The following is a 6,857-nucleotide window of genomic DNA, read 5'->3' on the forward strand; positions in this document are numbered from 1 at the left end:
AAGAATCTTTATGAAGAAAAAAAAAAGAACAAGACTAGCCATATGGAAGTCTAGATAGCTGAAAACTGTAAATGCTAGGGGAAAAAAATGAATGGACAACAAAAAGGCAGGAAGGCAGGAAGGCACGAACCCAGAGAAATGAGTGCGTCCTGAAGGCACAGCTTCCCTAACAACTGTTGCTCCCTAGTACCTTGAAATTTTAATAGTCTTGGCATGGCACGGTGCACGGTGGATGCCTGTAATCCCAGCACTTTGGGAGGCTGAGGCGGGAGGATCAGTTGAGCCCAAGAATTTGAAACCAGCCTAAACAACAAAGTGTCTCAAAAAAAAAAAAAAAAAAAAAAAAAAAGGAATATTTTCCTAGTTTTATCCTAGTTTAAATTAAGAAAAAGTTCAGACCAATCTCACTCATGAATGTCAGTGCAAACAATGCTGAGGAAATATTAGCAAACTTAATCCTGGAATGTATAAAAATATAATACATTATAAACAAATTGAGTTTATCCTAGAAATGCGTTTTGGTTCATTATTAGGAAATCTATAAATATAATTTATCATATGAATAGATTCGAAGGGAAAAACTATATGATCATCTTAGTAAATGCAGTAAAAGTACTTAGTAAAATCAGTACACTCAATGTAAAAGCTCTTACTAAGCTAAAAATAATCCTCAACTTAATAAAGATTATCTACAAAATTCCCGCAGAATGAGTATACTCAATGGAAACATTAAAAACATTCCTTTAAAAAAAAATAGAGAAGGCCAGGCACAGTGGTTAACGCCTGTAATCCCAGCACTCTGAGGCGGGCGGATTACCTGAGGTCAGGAGTTTGAGACCAGCCTGGCCAACATGGTGAAACCCCGTCGCTACTAAAAACACAAAAAATTAGCCGGACGTGGTGGCATGCACCTGTAATCCCAGCTACTCGGGAGGCTGAGGCAGGAGAATCGCTTGAACCCGGGAGGCAGAGGTTGCAGTGAGCCAAGATCGTGCCACTGCACTCCAGCCTGGGCAACAGAGTGAGACTTCGTCTCAAAAAAAAAAAAAGACCGGGCGCGGTGGCTCAAGCCTGTAATCCCAGCACTTTGGGAGGCCGAGACGGGCGGATCACGAGGTCAGGAGATCAAGACCATTCTGACTAACACGGTGAAACCCTGTCTCTACTAAAAAATACAAAAATCTAGCCGGGCGAGGTGGCGGGCGCCTGTAGTCCCAGCTACTTGGGAGGCTGAGGCAGGAGAATGGCGTAAACCCAGGAGGCGGAGCTTGCAGTGAGCTGAGATCCGGCCACTGCACTCCAGCCTGGGCGACAGAGCGAGACTCCGTCTCAAATTAAAAAAAAAAAAAAAAAAATTAGCTGGGCATGGGGGCGGGCACCTGTAGTCCCAGTTAATCAGGAGGCTGAGGCAGGAGAATTGTTTGAACCCAGGAGATGGAGGTTGCAGTGAGCCGAGACCGTACCACTGCACTCCAGCCTGGGCAACAGAGCAAGACTCTGTCTCTAAATAAATAAATAAATAAATAAATAAAAGAACATGAAATAATAAAAGAGAATCAAGTAGAAATATTAAGAATGGAAAATATAAACATTGAAATAAAGAATGCAATAGGAGGAGAAAACAGTAAGATGGATAGAGCTGAAGAATGAGCTGGGTAATCAGAATGATGTAATGCCTTGAGACAGGTTACCGTGAACAAAGAAAGAGAGAAAAGAAAGAAGAGAGAGGAGAGGGGAATGATAGAATATTTTTATGATGTGGGGACAAGGAAGGGTCGTGTGATAGAGAATAAAGAAGACATAATTGAGTGCAAATCTTTTTTTTTTTTTTTTGACAGGCTCTTGCTCTGTCGCCCAGGCTGGAGTGCAGTGGCATGATCTCGGCTCACTACAACCTCTGCCTCCGGGTTCAAGCAATTCTCCTGTCTCAGCCTCCTGATTAGCTGGGACTACAGGCTACAGGCGCACGCCACTATGCCCAGTTAATTTTTGTATTTTTTTCTTTTTAGTAGAGACAGGGTATCACCAGGCTGGTCAGGCTGGTCTCAAACTCCAGACCTCAAGTAATCCGCCTGCCTCGGCCTCCCAAAGTGCTGGGATTACAGGCACGAGCCACTGTGCCTGGCCAATGAACAGGCATTTCAGAAGACAGGGCCTAAGAATGGCCAGTAAACAAATGACAAAATGTTCAATCTTATCAGTAGTCAGGCAAATAAAAAATAAAACCATCATGAGATACCATTTTCTACCCACCATATGGGTGAAAATGTTAGATTCTGAGGCTGTAGAGCAAGAGGAACTTTCAAACTCTGCTGGTGGAAAAGAACGGAGACCACTTTTTTTTTTTTTTTTTTTTTTTTGAAATGGAGCCTTACTCTGTCACCCAGGCTGGAGTGCAGTGGTGGGATCTTGCTCACTGTAACCTCCACCTCCCGCGTTCAAACGATTCTCCTGCCTCAGCCTCCTGAGTAGCTGGGACTACAGGCGCATGCCACCACAACCGGCTAATTTTTGTGTTTTTAGTAGAGACAGGGTTTCATCATGTTGGCCAGGATGGTCTTGATCCTCTTACCTTGTCATCCACCCGCCTTGGCCTCCCAAAGTGCCGTGATTACAGGCATGAGCCACCGCGCCCGGCCAGAAGATTTATTTACTACAGTTTCATTCTTAGGTATATACCCTGAAGAAACTCTTTATCTGTGTATAAAAATGTCCATGAAAAATTATGAACAAATGTTCATGAATGTTCATTAATAGGAGAATTGTTATTGTGATATTTTCATCTTCAGGAATAATAGAATACTGAACAGTAGAACGAGTTTGAGGTCCATGTATCAGAATGGATAAAACCCAAAATATAATTCTTTATTCATTCAATCAGTATTTATTGAACACCCACTATGTTCCAGGCATTGTTCTAGGGACTTAGTTTCCACAATGAACAAGACAAAAAGAAAAACCTCTGCCTCATGGAGCTTATGCTCTGTGTCAAATTTTTTAAAAAGTAGTTTTGAAATAATATAAATGGTTTGCTATCATTTATGTATTTAAAGCAGTGGTTCTTGAGCTTGTTGGTCTCTGGACATTTTTATACCTTAAAAAATTATTGCCGGGCATGGTGGCTCACACCTGTAATCCCAGCACTTTGGGAGGCTGAGGCAGGTGGATCACGAGGTCAGGAGTTCGAGACCAGGTAGTGAAGAGACCCTGTCTCTACTAAAAATACAAAAAATTAGCCAAGTGTGGTGGCGGGCGCCTGTAATCCCAGCTACTCATGAGGCTGAGGCAGGAGAATCTCTTGAACCCAGGAGGCGGAGGTTGCAGTGAGCCGAAATCATGCCATTGCACTCCAGTCCGGGCAACAGTGTGAGACTGCATCTCAAAAAAAAAGAAAAAAAAAATTATTGAACAACCCCAAAGAGCTATCAATACTTACCATATTAGAAATTAAGGCTGGCTGCAGTGGTCACACCTCTAATCCCACAACTTTGGGAGGCTGAGGCAGGAGGATTGCTTAAGCCCAGGAATGCGAGACCAGCTTAAGCAATATAGTAAGACTCCCATTTCCACAAAAAGATTTTAAAAAGTAAAAAAAAAAAAAAAAAAAAAAAAAAAAAATTAGCTGAGCATGGTGTCACACGCCTGTAGTCCCAGCTTCTTGGGAATTTCTTGGGAAGCTGAGGTGGAAAGATTGCTTGAACCCAGGGTTTGAGGCTGCTGTGAGCCATGTTTGCGCCGCTGCACTCCAGCCTGGGCAACAAAGCAAGGCCCTGTGTGTTAAAAAAAATAAAAAAATAAAAATTAAAAATTAAATGGAGGTGATGTCCTTGATATAACGATAAAACTTATTACTTAAATCTCAACCTTGGGAACAGGTCTTTTTTTTTTTTTTGAGATGGATCTTGCTCTGTCTCCCAGACTAGAGTGCAGTGGCACGATCTCGACTCACTGCAACCTCTACCTCCTGAGTTCAAGCGATTCTCCTGCCTCAGCCTCCTGAGTAGCTGGGATTACAGGTACATGCCACCATGCCCGGTTAATTTTTTTTTTTTTTTTAAAGACAAGAGTCTCACTCTATTGCCCAGGCTGGAGTGCAGTGGCATGATCTCGGCTCACTGAAACCTCTGCCTCCCGGGTTCAAGCAATTCTCCTGCCTCAGCCTCTCGAGTAGCTGGGATTACAGGTGCCCGCCAGCATGCCCGGGTAATTTTTGTATTTTTAGTAGAGACGGGGTTTCACCATGTTGGCCAGGCTGGTCTCAAACTCCTGACCTCAGGTGATCTGCCCGCCTTGGCTCCCCAAAGTGCTGGGATTACAGGCATGTGCCACTCTGCCTGGCCAGGAACAGGACTTTTTAACATCTGTGTTACAAAATGAGAAACACACATATGCCTCCTTGGGTGGCATACTGAATGGTTGATGTGAACTTGATTATCCACTGATGCAATTGTTTGATTTTTGAGCTGAACTAGTTGGGTTTTTTCAAAATGTAACGTAATTTTGTTGTTTTGTTTTTGAGACAGGGTCTCACTCTGTTGCCCAGACTGGAGTGCAGTGGCACAATCACAGCTAACTGTAGCCATAACCTCCCTGGGCTCAAGCGATCCTCCTGCCTCAGCCTCCTGAGTATCTGGGACCACAGGCGCAGTATCTGGGATTACAGGTGTGAACCACTGCGCCCAGCCAAATGTAGCATCGTTTTTATTTGAAAGAAAACTGATAGCCAAACTGTGGTTTTAAAATTTTCTCCATTTTAACTTCTTTTTTTCTTTTTGTTCTTAGAGTCGGGTCTCGTTCTGTCACCCAGGCTGGAGTGCAGTGGTGCTATCACAGCTCACTGCAGCCTCAACATCCTGGGCTCAATCGATCCTCTAGCCTCAGCCACCTGAGTAGCTGGGACCACAGGCATGTGCCACCGTGCCTGGTTAATTTTTAAATTTTTATTTCTTAATCTTTTTGTAGAGGCAGGGTCTGCTATGTTGACCAGACTGGTATCCTGCCCTTAAGTGAGCCTTCCGCCTTGGCCTCCCAATGGATTGGGATTACAGATTACAGTTGTGACCCACTACGCCTGGCTTCAAGGACACTCTTAAGTAAAAGTGTCTTTTTTTTTTTTTTTCTACTTTTAGAGCAGGGAGGTGAAGCACATAATGACCACATATGGAGTTTGTGCCACTGCCTTGTCATAGTGCGAAGCCAGAAATTTTACCTATAATTATTTTTCATCATTAGTTTAAATGTCAACTCAGGGAAAAAGACAAATAAAATCTTGCTATTATTGTGAGGATAATTTTGACTTTGCGGTTTGCTTGAAAGTATCTCAGGAACCCTAGGAGTCTGCAACCCACACTCTGATAACTGGTGCTTTAACATTTGGTAGGAAGACATTATTTATATATTTTCAGTTATTTTAAATTTGTTGCCTGGCCGGGCGCGGTGGCTCAAGCCTGTAATCCCAGCACGTTGGGAGGCCGAGACGGGTGGATCACGAGGTCAGGAGATCGAGACCACCCTGGCTAACACGGTGAAACCCCGTCTCTACTAAAAAATACAAAAAACTAGCCGGGCAAGGTGGCGGGCGCCTGTAGTCCCAGCTCCTCGGGAGGCTGAGGCAGGAGAATGCCGTAAACCCGGGAGGCGGAGCTTGCAGTGAGCCGAGATCCAGCCACTGCACTCCAGCCTGGGCGACAGAGCGAGACTCCGTCTCAAAAAAAAAAAAAAAAAAAAAATGTGTTGCCTGGGCCCAGTGGCTCATGCCTGTAATCCCAGCACTTTGGGAGGCAGAGATGGGTAGATCAGCTGAGGTCAGGAGTTCAAGACCAGCCTGGCCAACATGGAAAAACCCTGTCTCTAATGAAAATACAAAAATTACCCTAGCATGGTGGCAGGCGCCTGTAATCCCAGCTACTTGGGAGGCTGAGACAGGAGAATGGCTTGAACCTGGGAGGCAGACGTTGTAGTGAGCTGAGATCACGCCACTGTTCTCCAGCCTGGGTGACAGGGTGAGACTCCATCTCCAAAAAAAAACACAAAAATAAATAAATAAATAAATTTGTTGAAGTTTGTTTTATGAGGCAGGACATGGTCCATTTTCGGTGAATATTGCATATGCACATAAAAACAATGTGTATTCTATTTTGCTTGTGCACTTGAAAGTAACGTGTATTCTACTTACTGTGGAGTATTCTGTAAACGCCCATCAGATCCAGTTGGTAGCTGATGGTGTTGTTTTTCTATATTCTTGCTAGTATTTTTTTCTACTTTTCTATCAATTGCTATAAAAGGAGTGTTGTCATCTCATTGTAACTGTGGATTTGTGCATTTTTCCTTTTAATTCTGTCCGTGTTTTGCTTTATATATCTTGAGGTTCTGTTAGCACATACACATTTAGGATTGTTATGTCTTCATGGTGAATTGACCCTTTTGTTGTTAGGTAGTGTCCCTGTTTATGCCTGCTAATTTGACTTGTTCTGAGACCTAGTTTGCCTGATATTAATATAGCCACTCTTTCTTCCTTATTTTTTTAGAAGGATTAAAAAATAAAATAAGGTTGGGTGCAGTGGCTCAAGTCTGTAATCCCAGCACTTTGGGAGGCTAAGACGGGCGGATCACGAGGTCAGGAGATCGAGACCATCCTGGCTAACCATGGTGAAACCCCGCCTCTACTAAAAAGTACAAAAACTAGGCCAGGGCGAGGTATGGCCAGTCCCAGCTACTCTCGTGAGGCTGAGTCAGAGAATGCGATTAACCTGGGAGGCAGAGCTTGCAGTGAGCTGAGATCCTGCCACTGCACCTGTAGCCTGGGCGCATGAGTGAGACTCACCTCAAAAAAAAAAAAAAAAAAAAAAATATATATA

This window comes from Papio anubis, chromosome 16, assembly GCF_008728515.1.
Source record: "Papio anubis isolate 15944 chromosome 16, Panubis1.0, whole genome shotgun sequence".
NCBI lineage: Eukaryota > Metazoa > Chordata > Mammalia > Primates > Cercopithecidae > Papio > Papio anubis.